The sequence below is a fragment of the Manis pentadactyla genome, chromosome 19, assembly GCF_030020395.1.
Source record: "Manis pentadactyla isolate mManPen7 chromosome 19, mManPen7.hap1, whole genome shotgun sequence".
In the NCBI taxonomy this organism is placed as follows: domain Eukaryota; kingdom Metazoa; phylum Chordata; class Mammalia; order Pholidota; family Manidae; genus Manis; species Manis pentadactyla.
This window is the reverse complement of record NC_080037.1, coordinates 7,253,701-7,279,267: the sequence shown is the minus strand read 5'-3', so window position 1 is coordinate 7,279,267 and position 25,567 is coordinate 7,253,701.

Here is a 25,567-nt window from a genome sequence, read left to right as displayed (position 1 = left end):
AAAGGGAGCAGGCTTTTTAGACTAGAGATACACAATATTTAATTAGAAGTCTTTTGCTGTGTTAATTAGGCTTCCTATGTTTGAAAACGATACAAACCCAATTCAAAGAAACTTAAATAAAAAAGTGTCGTAGTGGCTCAGAATGTTTGGAATGACTCTAGGAGAGTTTGTAGCATCTAAGGAAGAATTGCAGAAACCAGAGCTGTAGGAAACTGGAACCAGAAACTTGAGTTAACATTGCCAGACCTCTCTTTCCCTTCCTCTCTATCTTCCTTCTTTTCCTGTCTTGCTCATCTCTGCTTAACTCTGTTTCTCTTTCCATGTTTATTTCACTCTTTCCTGCTGTAGACAGGAGTTTGCTATGTGGCAGGAAACATGGTTGCTTCCAGACCCAGCTCAGAAACCATAGAAAAAGAGCCTTATTTTTTGGTCCCAGTACACATATAACAATTCCTGGGACATGTTCTAATTAGCCCTGCTTGGATTGCATGTCTGTTCCTTGGACCAATCACCAGTACCTGTGAAATATGACACTATGATTGTCCAACACAGTTTATGTGGGGAAAGGGTTTATTAACAGAAGAATGGAAATGGAAATGCTTGCTGGAAAGATAAAAATAGTAGTTGACTCTTTGTGTTTCTTCAGTGTAAACTTCTTTTCCAAAAACCTTCCATACAATCAAAATGTTCTTCTATCTATGGAACAGCTTTATGTAAATGTGTCTTTTTAGGTGGAGATTTTGGAAAGGATTCTGAGCCTTGCCTGTGTTTAAGGTAGTAAGGAATAGGAAAACACACAGGTGGTCAAATGATTCATAAGCTGAAATAATTTAGCAGAAGCAGGAATTTGGAGCCAAAGGTGACCATGAGAACAGTGCCCTGAAAAAGGGCACTGGATTGCCAAAAGAAGTATAAAGGAGGTTTGAGCCCATCTTATGTATCCCTGTGACCTGGATTGTGGCAGATTAACATGGTTGACTACTTTCCCGTGGGGTATTGTAGGTTCTTCAAAGATACCCCAAAAGGAATCTTTAACTGTAATTCCTGTGATGCAGGTGATGCTTCTTCTCTAATTGGATATTTTATTTTTTATTTTTATTTTTAATTCAAGTATATTTGACATATATTAATTTCAGGTGTACAGCATAGTGGTTCAATGTTAATATACCTTATGAAATGCTCACCATCCCCATACAAAGTTATTATTATAATATCAGCAACTATTCCCTATACTGTACTTTACATCCCTGTGAGTTATTTATTTTATATCTGGAAGTTGTACCTTTTAATCGACTTCACCTATTTCACCCATCCCTCCACCCTTCTACCCTCTGGCAACCACCAGTTTGTCTTCTGTATTTATGATCCTGTTTCTGTTTTATTTGTTCATTTGTTTTGTTTTTTAGATTCCACATACAAGTGAAATCATATAGTATTTGTCTTTGACTTATTTCACTTAGCATAATACCCTGTAGGTCCATCCACATTGTTGCAAATGGTGAGATTTCATTCTTTTTTAAGTTTGTCCATTTTTATATAGGTACTATATCTTCTTTATCCATTCATCTATCAATGGACACTTAAGTTGCTTTCATATCTTGGTTATTGTAAATAATGCTGCAATAAACATAGGATGCACAAATATTTTCAAATCAGTGTTTTTGTTTTCTTTGGGTAAATATCTAGAAGTGGAATTGATGAATTGTATTGTTATTTATGTTTTGAAATATTTTGAGGAATTCCAAACTGCTTTCCACAGTGGCTGCACCAATTTACCTTCTTACCAATAAATTTTCTTTTCTCCAAATCCTTGCCAACACTTGTTATTTCTCGTCTTTTTGATACTACCCACACTGGTGTGAAATTATACCCAGTCTCATTGTGGTTATGATTTGCATTTCCCTGATGATTAGTGATGTTGAACATTTTTTCATGTGCCTCTTGGCCATCTGTACGTCTTCTTTGGAAATATGTCTATTCAGATCCTCTGCCCATTTTAAAATCAGATTGTTGTTTTGGTGTTGAATTGTGGGAGTTCTTTATATATTTTGGATATTAATCCCTTGTTGGATATATTATTTGCAAATATCTTCTCCTATTCAGTAGGTTGCCTTTTTGCTTTGTTGATGTTTTCCTTCACTGTGAAGAAGATTTTTAGTTAGATACAATTCCACTTTTTAGTTTTTGCTTTTGTTTCCATTGCCTGAGGAGATGTATCCAGAAAATAATTGCTAAGGCTGATTTCCAAGAGTGTATTGCCTATGTTTTCTTTTGGGAGTTTTATGGTTACAAGTCTTACATTTAGGTCTTTAATTCACTTTAAGTTGAGTTTTGTATATGGTATACAAGTGATCAGTTTCATTCTTTTACATGTAGCTGTCCAGTTTTTCAAACACCGTGTATTGAAGAGACTGTCTTTTCCCCATTGAATATTCTTGCCTCCTTTATTGCAGATTAACTGGCTATGTAAGTGTGGGCTTATTTCTGGGCTTACTATTCTGTTTCATTGATCTATGTGTCTATTCTTGTGCCAGTACCATACTGTTTTGATCACTATGGTTTTTGTAGTATAATTTGAGATCTAGGAGTGTGATACCTTCAGTTTTGTTCTTCTTCCTCAAGATTGCTTTGGCTACTTCGGGTCTTTTGTCCAAATTTTAGGATTATTTGTTCTAGTTCTGTGAAAAATGCTGTTGGTATTTTGATAGGGATTGCATTAAATTTGTAGATTTCTTTGGGTAAGTATGGACAATTAAACAATATTAATTCTTCTAATCAATGAACATGGTATATCTCTCCATTTAGTTGTGTCATCTTCAATTTCTTTCCTTAGTGTCCTATAGTTTTCAGAGTACAGGTCTTTTAATTCCTTGGTTAAATTTATTCCTACGTATTTGATTTTTTTGTAGTTGTAAATAGGATTGTTTTCTTAATTTCTCTTTCTCTTTCTGTTTATTTGTTATTAGTGGATAGAAATGCAACAGATTGCTGTGTATTAATTTTGTTTCCTGCAACCTTACTGAATTCATTTATTAGTTCTTTAGGTGTTGGTGTAGAATTTAAGGTTTTCTATATATAGTATCACTGTCATTTGCAAATAGTGACAGTTTTACTTCTTCCTTATGAATTTGGATGTCTTTTATTTCTTTGTCTTGTCTTATTGCTATGACAATCAAAGCTAGGACTTCTAGTACCATGTTGAATAGAAGTGGTGAGAGTGGATATCCTTGTCTTGTTCATGATCTTAGAAGAAAAGCTTTCAGCTTTTCACCATTGAGTATGATATTAGCTGTGAGTTTCTCTTATATGGCTTTTATTATGTTGAGGTATGTTCCCTTTATATCCAGTTTGTTGAGAGTTTTTATCATGAATAGATGTTGAATTTTGCCAAATGCTTTTTCTGCATCTATTAAGATAGTAATATGATTATCCTTCATTTTGTTAATGTAGTATATAATGTTGATTGAAGTTGCAGATATCGAACCATCCTTATATACTGGAATAAACCCCACTTGATCATGGTGAATGATCTTTTAATGTATTGTTTAATTTGGCTTGCTAATATTTTGTTGAAGTTTTTGTATTTATGTTCATCATGGATTATTGGCCTATATTGTTTTTTTTGTAGTATTTTTGTCTGATTTTGGTGTCAGGGTTCCACTGGCCTCAGAGAATGAATTTGGAGGCATTACTTCCTCTTTGATCTTTTAGAATAATTTGAGAAGGATAGGTATTAACTCTTTAAATTCTTGCTACAATTTATCTGTGAAACTGTCTAGCTCTGGAATTCTGTTTTTTGGGAGTTTTTAAAATTACTAATTTAATTTCATTACTAGCAATCGGTCTGTTCAGATTTTCTGTTTCTTTCTTATTCAGTCTTGGAAGTTTGTATGTTTCTATGAATTTATCCTTTTCTAGTTTGTCCGGTTTGTTAGCAAATAATTTTTTGAAATAGTCTCTTATAATCCTTTGTGTTTCTGTGGTGTTGGTTGTAACTTCTCTTTCATTCCTGATTTTATTTATTTGCGTTCTCTTTTCTTGATCAGTCTGGCTAAAATAAAATTTTATCAATTTTGTTTGTCTTTTCAAAGAACTAGCTCTTAGTTTTGTTGATCATTTCTATTTTTTTTGTTTCTATTTCATTTGTTTCCACTCTGATTTTTCCCTTCCTTCTACCAACTTTGGGCTTTCTTTATTTTTCTACTTCTCTAGTTGTAGGGTTAGGTTGCTTATTTGAGATATTTCTTCAGGTAGACCTGTACCACTGTAAATTTCCCTCTTAGAAGTTATTTTCCTGCATCCCAAAGATTTTGGAATGTTGTGTTTCTATTTTCATTTGTCTCAAGATATTTTTTGATTCTGATTTTCCTCTTTGGTTTCTTTATTGACCAATTGGTTGTTTAGTAGCATGTTGTTTAAACTTCATGTATTTTTTTCCTTTTTTCCCTTTGTAATTTATTTATACTTTCATGCCATTGTGATTTGAAAAGATGGTTAGTATTGATTTCAATCCTCTTAAACTTATCAAGACTTTTTTTGTGGCTTAACATGTAGTCTTTTTGAGAATGTTCCATGTGCACTTGAAAAGAATGGGTATTCTGCTGTTTCAGATAGAATTTTTTTTTTCCAATTTGACTTACTCTGAAAGGCATTTACTTAGCTTGCAAATCCCCTGATACAAAGGGGACTTTAACAACTGCCTGGGAGACTTGGAACTGCTTGTTAATTCTGGGGTTGACAGTGATTGGGTTGGCTTTCAACAGACATTTTTCTTTTTTTTTTTTTTTGAGAGGGCATATCTTATATTTATTGATCAAATGGTTGTTAACAACAATAAAATTCTGTATAGGGGACTCAATGCACAGTCATTAACCAACCCCAAGCCTAATTCTCAAGAGTCTCCAATCTTCTAAAGTATAATGAACAAGTTCTTACATGGTGAACAAATTCTTACATAGTGAATAAGTTCTTACATGGTGAACAGTGCAAGGGTAGTCATCACAGAAACTTTTGGTTTTGATCACACATTATGAACCATAAACAATCAGGTCAAATATGAATATTTGTTTGATTTTTATACTTGATTTATATGTGGATCCCACATTTCTCCCTTTATTATTATTATTATTACTATTTTTAATAAAATGCTGAAGTGGTAGGTAGATGTAAGATAAAGGTAGAAAACTTAGTTTAGTGTTGTAAGAGAGCAAATGTAGATGATCAGGTGTGTGCCTGTAGACTATGTGTTAATCCAAGCTATACAAGGGCAATAAAACATCCATGGATGCAGAAGATTTCTCTCAAAACAGGGGGGGAGAGGTTCTAAGCCTCACCTCTGTTGATCCCCAATTTCTCACCTGATGGCCCCCCTGCGACTGTGCCTGTCTTAGGTTGTTCCTCCCTTGAGGAATCTTACCCGTCTCTGGCTAACCAGTCATCTTCTGGGGCCCTACAGGGAGATGTAAAGTTGCTAAGTGAGAGAGAAGCCATATTGTTTGAAAAGGTTAGCTTTTTACTTCTTTGCAGATTTATGCCCTGTGGCTTCTATGCCCAGCATTTGTCTTGAGGTATCTTTAGCACTTGGAGGAATTATGATACTCGGTAAATTCGATATGAGGCACGAATTCTATTTAAGGGTTGTAATTAGGAAGGAAGAAGAAAAGCTATAGAGGTAGCAGATGGAAGAAAACATGGGAAGATTGATTATTTCTTTGACATATCTTCTTGTAGAGTAATTTAAGCATGTATAGGTTTTAAACTACTAATTAAATTGCACACACACATTAACATAATAGGAATACAGTTACATAACCAAAGCAGATCTATAATTACCAGCCATCTCTGACGAGGCCAAGAAAACCAGTTAGGCACCCTAGGCATTTGTGAAAACTAATCTATGATATGGTGGATATTGTCCAACTGTACTTGAACAGTCTGAGAGAAATCAGACAAATTAAAACAACCCATTCCTGGGGACTGTTCACATCCCATATGTTCTTTTAACAGTAAATAGTCTGTAGTTGTAAGATTTTGGAGTGCTACAATTTGCAGTTCTCCTAATTCTTGGTTGAGTTCCAACAGTGTAGATCCAGTCAAATTTGTTGTTTTACTGTATGCACAGGCCAGCTTAGATATCTCCTTCTTCATTCCCATGGCAAGTCCAGGAACCGGTGGGATGAATGTAGCTACAACTGCAGCATCGCCTGGATCTTTGTTGAGGTTTTTTGATGATCATCTTCTGGTATGACTCTTCTAGAGAGTGCTGATGTTGGAAGTTCTTCTTCATATCGTATCTTAGTTCATTTTCTGGGTAGCCAAATTAGGCTTTGATCCTCTGTATAAATACAAACAGACCCTTTGCCCACACTTTGATCTGCCCTTTATACCATTGTGTAGAACTCATTGGAGGTCACCACACAGGAACTGGTTTTTTTTTTTTAAGAGAAAGGAATATTATCAGAAAAGTGTACCTCCATAGCCGATCATCTGACACCCTTTAAGTGATCAAAGTTAAGGATATTTAAAGCATGCATTAATTGTTGATTTACAGTTAGTTTTATCCTATCATGGAGTAATCCCCCTTTTCTTTCTTTCTTTCTTTTTTTTTGTTATCTTTAATCTACACTTATATGAAGAATATTATGTTTACTAGGCTCTCCCCTATACCAGGTCCCCGCTATAAACCCCTTTACAGTCACTGTCCATCAGCATAGCTAAATGTTGTAGAATCACTACTTGTCTTCTCTGTGTTGTACAGCCCTCCCCTTTCTCCCACCCCCCCATGCATGCTGATATTAATACCCCCCTTTTTCCTCCCCCCGCCCTTATCCCTCCCTACCCACCCATCCTCCCCAGTCACTTTCCCTTTGGTACCTGTTAGTCCATTCTTGGGTTCTGTGATTCCGCTGCTGTTTTGTTCCTTCAGTTTTTCCTTTGTTCTTATACTCCACAGATGAGTGAAATCATTTGGTATTTCTCTTTCTCCGCTTGGCTTATTTCACTGAGCATAATACCCTCCATCTCCATCCATGTTGCTGCAAATGGTAGGATTTGCCCTTTTCTTATGGCTGAGTAGTATTCCACTGTGTATATGTACTACATCTTCTTTATCCATTCATCTACCGATGGACATTTATGTTGTTTCCAATTCTTGGCTATTGTAAATAGTGCTGCGATAAACATAGGGGTGCACTGATCTTTCTCATACTTGATTGCTGCGTTCTTAGGGTAAATTCCTAGGAGTGCAATTCCTGGGTCAAATGGTAAATCTGTTTTGAGCATTTTGATGTACCTCCATACTGCTTTCCACAATGGTTGAACTAACTTACATTCCCACCAGCAGTGTAGGAGGGTTCCCCTTTCTCCACAGCCTCGCCATCATTTGTTGTTGTTTGTCTTTTGGATGGCAGCCATCCTTACTGGTGTGAGGTGATACCTCATTGTAGTTTTAATTTGCATTTCTCTGATAATTAGTGATGTGGAGCATCTTTTCATGTGTCTGTTGGCCAACAGATAGAATATTTTATATATATCTATTAAGTCCATCTAGTTTTATGTATCATTCAAAGCCAGTGTGTCCTTATCAATTTTCTGTTTGTGTGATCTATCCACTGATGTAAGTGGGGTGTTAAAGTCCCTATTATTATTACACTACTGTCAATTTCTCCCTTTATGTCTGTTAGTATTTGCTTTATATATTTAGGTACTGCTATATTGGGTACATAGATATTTACAATTGTTATATCCTCATGTTGGTTTGATCACTTTATCATTACATAATGCCCTGTGTCTTAAAGTCTATTTTGGCTGGTATAAGTATTGTTACCCCAGATTTTTTTTGTTTACATTTGCATGGAATATCTCTTTCCTTCCCTTCACTCTCAATCTGCATGTGTCTTTAGGTCTGAAGTGAGTCTCTTGTAGGCAGCATGTAGATAGGTCTTGTTTTTGAATCCATTCAGTCACCCTATGTCTTTTGATTGGAGCATTTAGTCCATTTATATTTGAAGTAATTATTGATAGACATGTACTTATTGTCATTTTGTTAATTGTTTTCTGGTTGTTTCATAGTTGTTCTCTGTTCCTTTCTTCTCTTGCTCTCTTCCCTTTGGTGATTTTCTTTAGTTATGCTTGGATTTATCTCTCCTTTTTTTATGTACTGGTTATGGATTTTTGGTTTGTCATTACAAACCAAAGGTTATTATATAATACCCTATGTGCATAGTAGTCTGTTTTAAATTGATGGTTGCTGTAAGTCTGAGGAAAGGACATTTCAGGGCAAAATATCTCTAAAAACCAAAATCAGTCAAAGGGAGAAATAAAGTTTAAAATTGATTTATTGCTTACAAAGTATAGTCTGGGGCAGTTTCTCTCTCCTGCTCCAGCAGAAGCAAAACTGGCCCTCCCCCTCCCCTCTCAGGTACAGATAAGCCCTCTGCCCAGGTAATTACCCATTGATATGGAGATGAACTTCTCTCCATTCCTGAAGAATGATGCAAATGCACTAAATCCAGGCGAGATACTCTGGAAATGTTACAGTTTTACCCACAGTTGCTTAAGGTCAAACACATTCTGAAAACACCCACATTTTATGTATTTGAAGTCATATTTTACATCTTTTTATTTTGTGTATCCCTTAACTAATTATTGTAGATATAGTTGATTTTGCTACTTTTCTTTTAAACCTAATATTAGTTTTATAAGTGATTGATATACTACCTTTACTATATGTTTGCTCTTACCAGTGATTTTTTTTCATAATTTTCTTACTTCCATTTATGGCCTTTTATTTTCTACCTAAATAAGTCCCTTTAGCATTTCTTGTAAGGCTGGCTTAGTTGTGGTGAACTCCTTTTACTGTGTTTATCTGAGAAGCTCTTTATCTCTCTTTGAATTCTGAATGATAACTTTGCTGTGTAGAGTATTCTTGGTAATAGGTTTTTTTTTTTTTTCTTTTTTATTTCAGCACTCTGAATATATCATGCCACTCCCTTTTGGCCTGCAAAGTTACTGCTGAAAAGTCAGCCGATAGCTTTATGGGATTTCCCTTGTATGTAAGTGCTTTTCTCCTGTTGTTTTTAACATTCTCTCTTTATCTTTAATTTTTGCTGTTTTAATTATTATGCATCTTGGTGTGGACCTTTTGGGGTTCATCTTATTTGAGGCTCTCTGTGGTCCTGGACCTGAATATCTGTTTCTTTCCCCAGTGTAGGGAATTTTTCATCTTATTTCTTCAAATAGATTTTCTTCCTTCCTCTCTCTTTCTTCTGGGGCACCTATCATGCAAATGTTAGGATGTTTGATGTTGCCTGAGGTCCCTTAACCTATCCTAATTTTTAAAGTTTTTCTTTCTTTCTGTTGTTCAGCTTGGATGATTGCTACCACCCTATCTTCTAGATTGCCGATACATTCTTCTGCATCCTCTAATCTGCTAACTCCTTCTAGTGTATTTTTCATTTCAGTTATTGTATTCTTCAGCTCTGATTGTTTCATTTTTATATTTTATATCTCTTTGTTGAAGTCCTCCCTGAGCTCATCCACTCTTCTTGCAAGTTCAGTGATCATTCTTAAGATCATTACTTTGAAGTTTTTATTAGGTAGATTGGTATCTCCATGTCATCTAGTTCTTTTTCTGAGGCTTTGTTTTGTTTTGTTTGGAATATATTCCTCTGTCTCCTCATTTTGTCTGACTCTCTGTATTTGTTTCTATGTATTAGGTAGATCCACTATGTATTCTAGTCTTAAAGGTAGTGGCCTTAATGTAAAGGTGTCCTGTGGGATCCTGAAGTACAATCCCCCTTGGTTACCAGAACCAGGTGCTCCAGAGATGTCCTGTCTAGGAAGAAGGCACCCTCTTGTCATGATTAAGCTGTGACTGCTGCAGGCATGCAGGCAGGACTACTCCTGTCTCTGAGGCAGGAGTCATTTTGGAGGGTGATAGTCCTGGCCGAGGTTTCCCATCAGGTGTGGAAGGGCAGGAGCCACTTTAGCAGGGTGCATGCTGGGGTAGGTGGATGGAGTGAGGCAGTTCTGTAGGGGAAGCCTGGGGTGGGACAAGGAGTGCTAGTAAGGTAGGTGGAGTGTCAGAAGTGGCGCCTGCCAGCACTGGGCTAGCTAGACTAAAGGGCAGCAAGGACAGCACTTCCATCCCCAGAGGAAGTTCCTGCAGATCCACCGCCCTCCAGCCCGCACCCTAGCATTACTTAATGAATCTCCTTCACATTTGAGCCAGGTGCTTTTCAAACTGACTTCTGTCATTGGAGTGAGTGAGAATGGGTGTGAGCCCTTTAAGGGCAGTCTTAGGTTCCTATAGCCCTCTGGTTCTCGCTGAGTTAAACCCTACTGATAAGCAAAGCCAGGCACCATGGGGCTTGTCTTCCCAGTGCAGAGCCTCAAAGTGGGGGTGCCTAATGTGGGGCTTGAACTCTTGGCTCCTCAGGGAGCAGCTCCTCTCCTCTACCTCCCTCCTGCCTGTGGGTCTCTGCACTGGGGGTTTGGTTTCTGACCAGACTGTGTCTTTGCCCCAACTATCCTCTTCTATGTGTCTTTTTCTTTATATCTTTAGCTGTGGAAGAACTGTTCTGCCAGTCTTCAGGTCATTCTCATAGTTGCTGTCTATGCTGTTGCAGGCTTGGCAGTTCTGTCAGAGGAAGTGAGCTCAGGATCTTCCTATTCTGGGTCCAAAGTCTCATAGTCAGTCACAGGGGATCTCTATGGAATGATGAGCTTTCAAACCAGCTCCAGGTCAACGCCATCTTGGAGAGCCTATGTCTGATCTGGGCAACACCCCTGCCTTTCTATCCCACCATTTGTGGCCTCAGATCACCTATCCACAGCCTCTCTTCACAGCCCTTATATACCCCAAACTCAAGAAGACACATGTTACTCTGAGTGGTCAGCCACACGCGGTTCTACTGAAGCTCATCCAATTGGCCGGTGGTAAGAGGGAAGTACCTCACCCCTTGCTGTGCAGAACACAATATTCCCACAACCCTTTCCAAAGAAATTCTATCCTCCCCCTTCTTTTCAGCTTTAACTCCTGATACAGGTGAAAGCCAGCTTTCAATCATATGCTTTGAAAATTCCTGAGTGGACAAACTTTGTAATGTGGGGAGAGCTTAGCATCTATTGTTTTATTTTTGGTTTTTAGAGAGCCCAAACTGAAAAAAAAATACTACCATTTTAAGCTCCTTTTACGCAGGCATTATCCCACTTAAACATTTAGGTATATAGGCCCTACTTCGCCCATGGGGAAACGGGGTTAGAGAGTTTATATGACTTGTTTGAGATAGTATAGATAGTTAAGTGGCAGGGCTAGAATCTAAACCTGATCTTTATGACTCCAAAGTTGATGCTCTTTACATTTAAAAACTGTTAATTGATTACCAGGAAGGCCTAGAGTCTTGTGATTACTCCCTTGAATCAGGCATGAGGGTCCGTGATCAAGGGCTGGTGCCACTGACTCATTATTGTGTGCTTAGTCTCTTTACCTCTGTGTCTAAGTTTTCCTTTATGTATACTATGGAACATAATAGTAATAATTTTTCTTTTCTTCTTTTTACTGTTTCCCAATGGAACTGTGTTAGTGATGAGGTTTGGGGGTGGGTGGGTAGGAAAATAATTGGTATAACTAAAATTTACTGAACATCCACTACTATGTTCCAGCAGACTCTATGATAGGCTTTGTACAAACACTGTTTAAAACATTTAGCAACCGGTACAGCACAGTCAGCGGCCAATCAGAATGCTGCCAGCCAGTAAATGCCTGCTCGGCCTGCTGGAATATGGGCCACGAAGAACCAGGCTTAAAGAGGCTTCACAGCTCACACAGGTCAAACAGCCAGTGAGGGGGGTGTCCAGGACCACTCTCAGAACTGTCCTATGACAAAGTCTGTGCTCTTTCCAGATACTTGGATGGACACTTCAGAGGAAAGTAGCCACACAGAGTTGGGCTGTTATTATTTTCAGATGTAGATAGTTTGATGTTATTTGGAAAAAAGTAAGCAAGGCTAGGAAGTTTCATGTTTATGGTTCCCCTTTCAAAGGAACACTGTTTTGTTCCTTTCTCTTATCTGTCTTTCTCATGCCTCTGGTGGACTGACAATAGTTCAGTTATGAGCCTCCAAATCTGATGTTCAGACTTGTATTTCCTCTATGTCATATCACTCCCCAGTCAAGATACATTTAAAGTTCTGAGAGCAACACTCATGAAAAAAGAAAGAAAGAAGGCGAGGGGCAGAAAGATCAGAAAATAAGACAGACAGAGAGAGAAGAGGGAGAGAGAGAAGAAAGGATAAAAGGACTGGAGGGAGGGACAAAGGAAGGAAGGAAGAAAGAAAGAAAGAAAGGAAGAAAAGAGAGAAAATGCATTCAGACCAGGGCTAGGTCTGGAGGTTGTATTTACATATTTACTCAGATAAGCTCACAGGTACTGGAAACTTTGCAAATGTAGAAGTCATTTCTAGCTCCCTTATAACTTTGAACATCAAAGTGCTTCAGAGTTCCCAGCATATTCACCAATCATAAGAGCTGCGGTTATGACCAGGGAGGGACGGGTGAGCACAGGTAGGGACTCAACAATCACCGTGGAAAAACCAAGGACAAACACAAAGAATTAAAATAGGAAATGACTCATAAACCATAGAAGGGGTGCTCCCCTCACTTCTGTTATTGCCCTCACAGAAAGAAGTGTTTCCACTAGCTTTGTTTTTAGGATTTTTCCCTCAACAACTCAGCCTCTACTAACTCCCTCCTATGTGGAAGATTCAGTTTTTCCAGTCATGACAAACTTGCCTGGCTTCTAATTTCTCTTAAAGCATCATAATACAGAATATTTGTGTTCAATATTTGCTACTGAAGAAACAGGATTAGTCAAAGATTTGAAAATGCGTTGTGTAAAAAAAGAAAAATCACAGAAGCAGTTATAAATTGTATGGATGTGGTAAAATTCACCTGAGGAGTGGAAGGCTCTCTGCTTTAGAAAAGCTCCTCAGCAGGGCCTCCTTCGTTCAGATTGAGGCCCCAGAGCCTGTTGTGAAAAGGAGAAGTGCGGTGACAGGGAGTTTAAATTGGTCTCTAATAGAGTAACAGGTGTGTTTCTGTTTTCTCTTGGGAGGGCGGGTGGGCAGGGGATGTGCTGGTAATGTTTAACAACCACCTCTCCAATAAAAGTAACAAACAAAACCCTACAAAACCCTGATTTGCAGCGTTTGCCCATTTCTGTGGTAGTATTTGCATAAAGATGTCTGCTATTACATAGTATTTCCACTCGATAGGTACAAAAGATGCAAATTATCTCATGAGCAAGAATAGTAAAGTGTAGTAAAATAATCGGGAAGTAATGCATGTTGAGTACCTTTTAAAATTAATTTGCTTCAATGTAAGCGTATGTAATTTAGTTTTTAATAATGGTTGTGATGAACCGCAGGCTTATGAAATTCCTGAATTTTTAACAGTTGACTTATGTAACCTGTTTGAGCACTTCTGGCATACCTCTAGTTTGGGGAGCCCTGGAACTTTGAGAGGAGAGAGAATGAGAACGGGCTCCCAGGAAGGGTACAGGCTGGAGGCTAAGGAAAATGATACCCAATGCAGAAGTCTCTGTGCAGGGATGACCAAGGGACTTTGAGGACAGCAATTTAAAGAGCTTAATTTTAATTTGTTTCCCATTCTGTGCTGGGCTGCAGACCCCAGACCTTTTCCTCAAGTCTCTAAAAATGATTAAAGTAGACAATGTAGATGACACAAACTTTATTTAACACTTCAGGAAGCTGGGGAGAACTGCAAAATGGGGTGGAAGGCAGAAAGTTTTATAGGATAAAGAATAAGGAACAGGGAAGTAAGTGTAGTGCCCAGAGTTGGCTTGGCATTTGGGGATTGGCTGACTGGATATACTGAGTGCATTTCTGAGCAAGCACCGCATTTCCGGGGACATGGAAGTTACCTATGTTTCAGTTTCAGGGCAGGAGCAGCTCCACCTTGGGCCCAGAAAGTTATTTCAACAAGTGAAAGTGTGATAGGCACACAGACTTGTGTTTGGTGGTACTTTGAGGGTCAGGGTCCAGGCTGGTGATGAAAGAGCATGGAGAGAACACAGCTGTAGGATGAGATGGCAACAGGGGCTGGACGTTCTGTAGGGTAGCAATTTGCAGTGAGAAGTTACCAGGAGAATAAAAGCATGCCCTCTTCCCTTCTATCCAGCAATCCTCAGAAATAGGGGTTTCCGACTGAGCATGGGATGGGGATTGAGGTGTTTTATTTGGATGTTAAAGTGACGGATGACCCTAGCTAGAAGACCTGGAGCCACGTGGTTTGCATATTTAAGAAATACTTCATTTTAAAAGTGGTTTAAATGAATAAGAATGACACGAAGAGATACGCTTGATTATTTTCTTTGGATATTGGATAAGTGAAGAGGTGTTCTAATTTAGAGGGGCCACTTTTCCATCCCCATTTTCTTCTTGGCAATAGGGATGCATGGCAATCTGTACTGATAAAGTTAATTCTCATATTGGGGGACCCACAATATGGAGGCCACTCCAGTGGCCCAGCACATGTCACAGATTTATCTGTCACCCAGCACTTACAGGAAATACCTGTCAAGGAAAACTAATATACACTAATCACAGTTCTCCAATGCAACTTTAGCTAGCTCACCTTCCCCTAGAAAATAAGACCTGCTAGCTTGCTCAGGAAACCCCAAATCTCCTAGCCAATCGTGCCCTGTGGCTGCATTACCTCTTCTAACACTAGAAAACTCTCTTGACCCCAAATCCCTCAGGCAGAGTGCTCCCCTGCCTGTGAGGCACTGGACTCCCTGGTGCATGGATGGTTTCCCTTGAATAAAGGACATCAAACTTGTTCCTTAATTGTTTTAGTTTTATCATTTGACAGTACTAAAAGCAAGTTCCTAAAGTTATGCCAGCAAAATTATTACAGTAATTGCCCTAGACTTCCAGAAACCATAGACATTTGGAATAACAGACCAGGAGAAGCCATATGTAAAGAAGAACTAGGTGGCTAAATGGCTGCCACCACGCCCTGGAGGAGAGGTCCCATGGGTCATCTCTCAGAGCCCACCAGCTCTCAATTCTTAGAGAATCAATGGTAACTGTATTTCTCAGATCACAGCAAAAATGGGACAACAGGCGAGAAGATACTGGGTTATAAGAGATAGGCTCTATAACAAAAGAAGAAGCCATTTTTCTCCTGATAGGTTAGGTGATAATAGGAGGACCTAATAGATTATAGTCATTAATAGCTACAACAACAAATTATAATATATATTATATTATAAATATAATATATATATAATGACAAATTATAATTGCTATAATGACAAAAGTGATGAATAGTTGTAATAATTTATTGATGATCAGAAATGGTGAAATAATAGTTACTGTGGTCTATCTAAGAAGGAAGATCCTAATCAGATATTCTAAACAAATTTCCATAAAAAATGTTTACAACAAAAAAGTTGCTTGGAGAGGTAAACTGCAGTTATCTGAAAAAAATATTAATGCAAATCACTTTGTTCCTTAATGATGCTGGTTAAATGTGGTTTACTATATAATTTTTACATTTGAGTTAAAAAAAATCATCTGTAACCATTTTTCTAATTTGTCAGAGTTGCTTGTTTGATTATTTACAAGAAGGCTAAATTATGCCTCTGGCTCTACTTTCCCACTTAATGTTCTGCTTTCATCTCATTCTCAATTTATTTGCAACCAAACTCATAAATCCTCCTGTGAATTGAAAGAAAATACATATTGGTTTCTGCCCCCAGTTCCTGACAGAGAGCTCCTAAATCCTTCGTAATTGTTTTAATATTTATCTTTGATCCTGGTTCCTGACACAGAGCATCTAAATCCTGGAATTTGCTGGGTGATAGGCATGTCTTTTGTTCTAATGATTCTTGGTGGGCTCCTGGCTGGGGGCTGGTCACCAGAAAGACCAAGCCGTGATGAGAAGCTTGGAGTTTTCGGCCCCAGCCTCCATCCTCCAGGAAGGGGAGAGGAAGTGGAGAGTGAGTTGATGATCTATCATCCCTGTGTGAGGAATTCTCTATAGAAATCCCCAAAGTAAGGGGTGGGGAGCCTCTGGGTTGGTGAACAACCAACCAGGTTGTTGTCGTTCTGGGAAGTTATGGGGACGGTTGTGCCTACTTCCATTGTGCCCTTTCCCCTACACATCTCTCCCTTCTGGATGTTCATCTGTATCCTTTACCATAACCTTTTATAATAAACCAGTGAATGTAAGTAAGTGTTTCTCTGAGTTCTGTGAGCCATTTTGGAAGATTATTGAGCCCAAGAAAGGAGCGGTGGGGACTCTGATTTATAGCTGATCAGTCATAAGTATAGGTTGCAACCTGGGACTTACTACTGGCATCTGAAGTTGCTGGGGGAGGGGATGTTGCACAGGTTTGTGGGACTGAGCCCTTAACCTGTGGGATCTGACACTAACTCCCAGTAGATAGTATCAGAATCAGATTGAATTATAGGACACCCAGCTGGTGATGGAGAACTGCCTGATGTGTGGAAAACACATCTGGTGTCAGAAGGGTGGTGAGCATCACAGTTGTGTAAGAGCAAAGGAGAAACACAGGAGTGTTTTCCAGCTCATCTCTCAAGCTGGTTTCTCCACACTATAAAGTTTCTATTTTTGTACACAATTACCAAACAGGAGGCCTTGGATTCATTTTTTAATAGCCCTTCTTTATTTTCCATGTGCAATCAGTTTTAAAGTTCTGTTAGTGTTTTCTTGGTAATGTTGCCCTATCTCTCCATTTTTATTCTGGTTACTGCTGTCATTCTACAGCTGAGTTATTCCATAGCTCTCTAACTGTAATGGTTTCTGGTTTCCTGGGCTCTTTCTCCAGACTGTCCTGTAAACTGACTGCCATCATGTTAGGCTTTTGAAACCCACTTCCTTCTGTGGCTGATATTGCCACTAGCATATGCGTGTCTCAAGGATAAAGCCACAGATGTCTCAGTATGCATGGGTGGCACATGAAACTGTGAATGTGTCATTAAATCAGTTATGGTTCCTTTGGTGGCTTGCTCCTCTCCTACTTGGACTGCTGTGGTAATTCTAGAGCTGATACGTGCTCACAGGTGCTGACCCTGCCTGCAGGATGATGTGTGCATTTATCAAATCAAAACCATGGACTGTGGAAGCATGAAATTTGCTTTTGGTCTTGGATTTTAGTCTTCACTCTCCCTCTTTCTTTAGTGGGAACTTGGGCAAGTGACTTAACTTCTAAGCCTAGATCTAAGACCCTGGGTTGACTTTGGTATTATTTGAATTTTTAATTATATGTGGTTGAAATACTGAGGTAGCTAGTCCCCAAGATGGCCTCCAATGACTCCTGCCTCCTGGTATTCACACCTTTCAAAGTCCCCCCCACCACACAGTTGTTCTATGTGACCTATAGAATATGGCAGAAAGGATGGCATGTCACTTTCAAGATTCAGTTTAAAGGCACAGGAGATTTGATTGCTCTGTCATGGATCGTTCGCTCTGTGGGAAGCCAGCCGCCATGTCAGGAGGACACTCAGGGAGCTTATGGAGAGGCCCACATGACCAAAAACTAATGTCTATGGCCAACAGCCAATGAGGATCTGAGACCTGTCCGTGACCACGTGAATGAACTTGGAAGTGGATGCCCCAGCCTTCAGACGGCTGCAGCCTTGGCTGGCGTCTCTACTGCAGCCTCATAAGAAACCCTGAGCCAGGACAACCCAGCTAAGCCATTATTGAATCTGTGTGAGATAATAGATGTCTGTTGTTTCAAGCTGCTAAATTTGGGGGTAATTTGTTACATAGCAATAGATAACTAATACAAGTACCCTAAATGTTTTACTAGTTTAAGGCCTTACAGATTTAAATCTATCTTTGATAATCATGATCTACCTGACTATAATCTTGACTCAGATTTTTATTTTTATCACCCTCTTCTATATACACAAACTAGAACTTGCCAATTATTATCTAGAACTTCTCCACCTGTCTGAAATGTTGAACTTTTCCTATAGTCTACTTTTGACCACAATTTCTAATCCTTTTATCTCTTATGTCATTTCTCCACACAGATAAACCTCCACAATGTCTGTGTCCAATGGCCCACTCATTTTTCCCCAATTTATTTGTGTCTTTTATGGCCTCATTTTTTAAACCATAGTTGACCTATGGCTTTTCTGTAGGCTGAACATCTGTATCTCTTGGGAACTGCTTTTCTTCCATTCCACATGGTATTGGTGGGGCTGTTGGTCATACGCTTCACCACTCCCACCAGTAGGTATGGGCCCGTCGGCCCCTTGCCCAGGCTGCCCGAGCAATCCTTTTGAGGATTGATACATACCCTGTGAGAGAAAGGGCCAGGATCTGCCCTTGGGATCATGAATTCTAAGGAATCTGTAAAAATGGAGCTGCTGGAGATTGTCCTGCCATACTTGGAGAAACTTTGGAGAGGATGAAGTCAATCAGAGCTGAGCGATGTCACGAGATAATGTTGTTATGTCATTATTTGAATTATACATACTGCTGGGCCTGAAGCCAGTTCTCTCTCTTGGATGTGCCAGCCGTGTGAGCCACTAAATCCTCCCCCACATTTTTTTGCTTTGTACTACTTTATAATGTTTTTGTTTTTTACAGCCAAAAGCATCATGACTAACATACTGACATAGCCTGGACTTCTGTTTCAATAATGAACACATTTGATTGCAAGTTACCAGAAAACACAAAAACCACGTCTTATATAAAAAGGGCTTATTTGTTTCAAATAAGAAGTCTGAGGCAAAGCACTCCAAAGCTGATGCAGCAACTCCACAATACCATCAGGAACCCAAGTCCTTTCCACCTTTCTGCTCTGTAATCTTTACTACGTTCACTTTGTCCTCCTACATGTCGCCTTAAGGTTGCCAAGTGGCTGCTGCCTCTCTAGATTTCATGACTGTGCTCTAGGCACTAGAAAGAGGGAAATAGAGAGGCATCATCTGGAGGCTTATGCTTATGTCTCATTGACCAGAAGTGTGTCACATGGCCTCCCCTGGCTGCACGGTGGCTAGGAAATTATGTGTTAGCTTTTACTATCTCTGTATTAGAGGTGGGCAAGGGAAAGAAGACTTGGAAAGGGGGAACCTAACTTGACAACTTAGATTATTTTCTGGATCCTGGCACTATATCTTACCTCTTTACCTGTCCTATAAGCCACAAAGCATCTAGTTCTACAAACCATTCTATATTTGAGTGCTGGGTATTACTGGATAAAAAAAAAATCACGGAATTGTGGAGAATGGAGTCTCTACAAATTAATAGGCTTTAATATTATTTAGTCATTCAAAGCTGTTTGATAGTTCTTTTTTATTTTGGTTTTATTGGCTTCCTCTCCTATTTCCTTTCATTATTATTCCAAATCTTTTAAATCTGTACTACCTTCCTTACATCCCCTTCTCATGTTCCCTTCACTCTCAACACAGTGCAGTCTCTTGCTTAGTGAAAAAATTGAGGCCATAAAACTATGAAGTTCCTCAATTTCCTATAACCAATCCTTTCCTCCTTTTATTGTTTTCCTTCAGTTTTAAAATCAGAACCTACAGTTGTGGCCTTAACCTCATCCATACCCATTATGCTACAATATGCTAGATGTTTATTTCATTCATTATTATATTCCAACACTTGCCATCATGTGATAGTAGGTCCACCATAAATATCTGTTGGATGCTATTGAATCCTCTTTGCAGGACTTTGCTACATCAACTATTCCTTTCCTTTACTGAATCTTTCACTTCTCCCTCTTTTACTTTCTATCTTTTAGTCTATAAACAAACTCAAGCTTTATTTTTAACCCTATAAGATAGAAATCCCAAAAGAACAAAAACTTTCATCTCGTATACCTGCATTGACTCCCTAGCTACCATCTTATTTTTGTCTTTGTCTATTGAACCAAGGTTCTCAAAACAGTAATCTCCAATTTCAGTCTCTACTTCCATATCTTTCAGTGATTTCTCAACTCATTGCTTACTAGCTCCAACCCCACCATGTCAATAAAACTGTCCTTGATAAGGTCCCTGACTTCCTACACACCAAACATACATTACTTAAGTTTTCTGAAAAATGTATTTACACATTCCCTATTTCTTGCAACTCTCTCTTTCCTTGAATTTTATGACACTAGTGGCTTCTGGTTTTTCAAACTTTCTATCATTTCCTTTTTATCCTTCTGTTGACATTTTTTTCCTCAGTGATTACTCAGGTACTCTGTAGTCTGTAGATAATCATCTTCTCTTCCCACTAAACACACAGTCCTTGGGTGACCTTGCCAATACCATAGCTTTGGCTGTTACTCAGATGCAAATGCTCCCCAAATCTGTATCTTCAGCTCCAACCATTTTCCTTTGTTCTGATCTAAGAAAATGACATTTGAACAAAGACCACACAGAGGAGAGGGAGTGATCTATGCAAATATCTGGAAAGATATCATTTCAAGGAGTGGAAATGGCAAATGTAAAGGTCCCAAGGTGGGAGGGTGTTTGGCATGTTCCGAGAACAACAGGGAAGCCAGTGTGGTTGGAGCTGAGAGAATAAGGGAAAATTAGTAGGAAATGAAGTCAGAGAAATAAGGGGAGAAGGGAAAGATCAAGTCATGTAAGGTCCAATAGGCCATTTTAATGAGCCAACTTCTACTGGCACTGAAATGAAAAGCCATGGGTGATATTTGAGCAGAGGAGTGAGATGTTCTGAGTGGTTTAAAAAGGGTCATTCTATGTTGAGAATTGGTTGAAAAGATCCATAGTAAATAGGATTACCTGATTAGCAGGCTCTTGCCGGTGACCTAGATGAAGGATGATGGTGACCCGGATCAAGGTAGCAGCAGCAAAGTAGCTGGTTATAGGTCTTTTTTAAAGGGAGAACCAATAACATGATGACAGATTGGATGTAGAGTCTGAGAAATAAGGAGGACTCAAAGATTTTTGTCCTGAGTAACTGGAAGGATGGAGTTGCAATTTACTGAGATGGGGAATACTGCGGGAGAGCAGGTTGGGGGAAAGATTAGGTGATCACGTTTGTGCCAATCAAATACGAGATGCCTCTTGGACAGACATTCAAATGTAGGTCTCTAGGTAGCCAGATAAAGGATGGAGTTTAGTGGTTAAGTAGGACTAGAGATACAAATTTGGGAGTCATCATCCTGAAGATGGTATTTAAATTTATGAGAATAAATGAGATCATCACAGGAATGAGAATAAATAGAAAAGAGAAATGTTCTAAGAACTGAGGCCTGGGGTAACCTAGTATTAAAAGCCAGGGAGGAGGAGAATGAACCAGTAAAGGGAGGGGCCATTAGGTGGGAAGACAATTAGAAGAGTGTGGTGTCCTGGAAGATGATTAAAGAAATATTTCAAGAAAGAGGGAGGATTGACCATATCAAATATTACTGATAGGTCCAGTAAATTGAGGTCTGGGTGTTTCAACTGGCCAAGAGAGTAGGAGGAGAAAAATAGGAATTTTGCTGTAAATGGGAGAGAAATGGAGCAGTAGTTAGACAAGTGGGATCAGGAGAGTTTTGTTTTGTTTGTTAGATGGGAGAAAACAACATGTTTGTAATCTGATAGGAAAGATCATGTAGAGAGGAAAAAAAAAACAGAGAGAAAAGGGGAGAATTCCTGGAGCCATGTCCTTGAGAGAGGCTGGGTTCCAGTGCATAATTAGAAGAACTATCCCTTTCCCGACACAGTTAAATTCATCCATAGTAACAGGAAGATAAAGAAAGAGGCAGAGAAGAAAAGGTAAAGTAAGATACAGATAAAGAAAGGTAGATAGATGTTACAGAGGAAGCATATGGAAATACTCTTCAGATGGCTTCTACTTTCTCAGTAAGAGTGAGAATGGGTGAAGACGATTGGGGGATTGGTGTTCCCCACTACTTCCCTGCCCTCATCTACTTGTTAAGGAGAGTGAGGGAATAAGCTAGGAAAATAAAGTATGATTGACTGGCAACACTGACGTTAGGGATCATAAGCGTAAGTGAGACTAACAATAGCATGGTTGTGTGCTTTTCTCTAGCTACCTGTAGTTGTCGAGTTCAGGCGTTGAGAGCCTAACAGTTGGATTTAAGCAGTATTGCCTTTTTTTTTCCCAGCTAGGCAACTACAACCCAAAATGGAACAAGGGAGTTGAGGGTGTGTGGGAGGGAGTGATGATAATGACCGACTAAAGAATTTAAACTGGGTGAGGAGGAAAGTGATGACCTGAAAGGCATGAGGGACAGGGAAAGGTGGGTTAGTGGACTGCAGGTTGGGATGGAGGTTAAAGGATTATTGGAGGTGGGGTACAAGAGGGAGTGACAGGGAAAGATAGAAGATGGTGATTAGAGAGAATAGGGTGTTTGACATTAAAATTATAGGAGGACTGTAGCTTTTGGTACTAGGGTAGGATCATAGGAGCTGTCTTGTCAGCAGAATCTAGGGAAACAAATCAATTCATGGGACAAGAATCTAAGAGAGGCCAATGCAAGAGAGGTGAAGAGGAGCCAGAAAGACAGAGGTGAAGACGAGGATGGTACAACTGGGTCACTAAAGGAACAAAAGGGGTGGAAGACAAAAATCACTGGAGGAGAGGACACTGAACATCTGAAAAGCAAAGCTAATGGGAGGACCACCTTCAAGGACAGAAATAGGAAAGGAGTAGTGCTAAAGAATGTACGGGTCAGCCAGGAGCTCAGCTCTCCCAGGAATGGGGGTCAGTGACTGAGGACAGTGCTGACTGCGACCGGAGTAGTGATATTACAGTCCTAGAACATGAGATTCAAAGCTAAAATTGCTCATGTCATGGTCACACCTGACCTACTTACCAAAATTTTGTCTTGTTTTCTGCAGAATTTGCCATCACTTCCACTTTCTTGAACTTCTTTTTTCTTGAGAGGTTGCGACACTGAGATCTGTTGGTTCTTCTAATCTCTTTGTCAGTTCCTTTTGTTCTCACCTCTTGGATTCTCCTCAGTGGTAGCTTCTCCGTCACCCAGGGCTCCCTACAGGTCCTTTTCTCTTCTCACTGTACATACACTCCCCGGATGATCTCACTGATCTCATGGATTCATCTGCCATCCAAATAAATGCATATGGCTCTGAAATCTGTAGCTCCAGCCCAAACTCTGCGCCCTTCCTTCAGTCCCATATTTCTGAGTGCCCACTGAGTAGCATTTGGATGTCCTTCTGACAGCTTAAATTTATTCCATCTTAATTATCCTCTCCAAACCTCCTTTTCTTTACTTTCGAATTTCAGTCAATCACTAAGATATATTTGACTCACCACAGTCATAGTCCTCTTCCTCATCTCCCATATGTTAGTTAAGTCACCAGTTCTTTTGAATTCTACTTCTGAAACTGAGAAGTCTATTTCTGTATTGTCAACACTGATTAAATCCAACTCTTTGCCTCCTTCAAGCCTATATCTGTACAATAAAAAGCTGGTGAAGAAAAACACACAGGTATTGCCCTAGCTTCCTAGAAGTCTAGGAAATATTTGTATAAGATGTTCTGTCTCTGTAGCACAGGGAGACACATAGAAAGATGGTGGAATGGATGTTGAATGTCAACCCACTACTCTGACATGTCATCCTGAGATGTGGCTCCCCAAGAAAAAGCATGTTCTAGATTTAGAATTGTCCTATTTTTTTGGTGTGTGTACTCACACCGGATATGACATTTCTGTTGCAGTTTATTTGTAGATTGTAAAAAAGTCACTACCTCAGGGAAGTCTTCCTTGATCACCCTATCTCAGTAGGCTTCTCTGTATTATTCTCTAATTATTCCTTCACTGGTTTGCTAAAAATTTAGAGTATCTATCTTGTATCAGGCACTATTTTGAGTGCTAGGAATACAGTGAAGAAAAGGGACAAAATATATTCCTTCATTGGATTTAGAGTCTAGTAGGGGAGCCAGGCAAGAAACCTATATAGAAATAAGTAATGTATTTCCCAGTAGTGACCTGTGCTATAAGAAAATAAGGGGAACAAGACCGAGTGATGGGGATAGGGAGATGGGGGCAGTTTTAGGTGGGAAAGTCAGGGACTGCCTCTTTGAGGAGATGAGATTTTAGTGTAGATACAAATGATGAAAAGAAGCTAGTCACGCAAGTACCTGGGGAAAGAGATCTCCACAAAGGGAGTGGCAAGTGTAAAGACCCTAGGTGGTAAAGCTTGGCATGTTCAAAGACGCTGTCAGTATCTCTGAAGGCCTCCTTTATAGCACTTAATACAGCCCATAAACATATAGTTATTTGTGTTTACCTATCTAGATCTACTATTTGGGTATGAGATCCATAACTAGTACCTGGCACACAGTGAGCAGTTAAATGTTTACTGAATGAATGAACAACTGAATAACAACTACTTAATAAATCAAGTTATTTGTAAGATTTGTTGTGCTAAATAAAAAAGAGGTACTTTCATTTTCTAAATATAAAACTATAATATTAACTATGACTTTTCAAACTACACATTCTACCCTCCATCATAAGCAGGCTCCTTTCCTGCACCCTTCCTCCCTTGACAATCTCTGGTCTAAGCAGCTGGATGTTCAAGTTACTTTCCCCTTTGTCTTAAATTGCTGTGAACTCACCTTATGATTTAAATTGTTGTCAGATCCTTAGAGGGGCTTTGATAGGGATGTCCTCCATTACTTGGGCCCCTAGGAGTTTAAACCATATTGAGAGGGAGGATTAAGAGCACCAGAATACAGAGAAAAGACCCCTGCATCTGGACATCGGTGCCTTTTAAGAGTGCAGCTTCAGAAGTGGGGCAAGGTGTGAGGATGTGAAAGCTTTAAACATAAGCTACTGTTTCTAGAGGTCTGGTCTTCAAAGGCTAGTGACAATGTCCCCTTTCTTCCTTCCCATGGAAGTGTCTTAAGCTAACTTCTGGGAAAAGGGAAGTCACATAATGAGACTTTCTTTCTGTAGTTGAGAAGTCACTTCTCCACCATTCTGATCACCTTGAAATTTAGAATGAAGTGTCTGTCTAGTGACTCTGAAGCAGGGTTACTGTCTTGCCAATGGGTTCCAGCTCTGGGCAAGTTCACTATGGATTCAATGAGACCAAAGAATGACAATGGAACGTTCTGGGGCTGAAGGGGTTATACCCAAGTGTATTTCCACAATGGCAGGTCAATCACTAGAATCCTGTCCACTCAGAGCAAGTCTGCATGCAGCAAGCTGGTCTCTGCCTCTGGGCCTCTCTACCCCTGCAGCCATCTCAGCTTCTGTCCTCGGCACTGCCACCACTCCAGCCTCTGCTGTCCTGCAGACTTGCAGCTGTGCGGCAGCCATGCCACCATGTTGCCAGAGCACTGGGTGGAGCTCCTTATATAGAGTCAATAATGACATATTGCCCACACATGTGTAGTGAGCTAGCCAACTAGGGCCAGGTGAGAATCCTGGCCATAGGAACCTTCACTTTATCCACAGTTGCCTTCTCTCTGTTCTGCATCTGCATCCATCTGTGGCTATCTTCCTCATATTAACATATGCACTGGATCCTGAGGGATTTTAAGTGGTTCTTACCTAAAGCCAC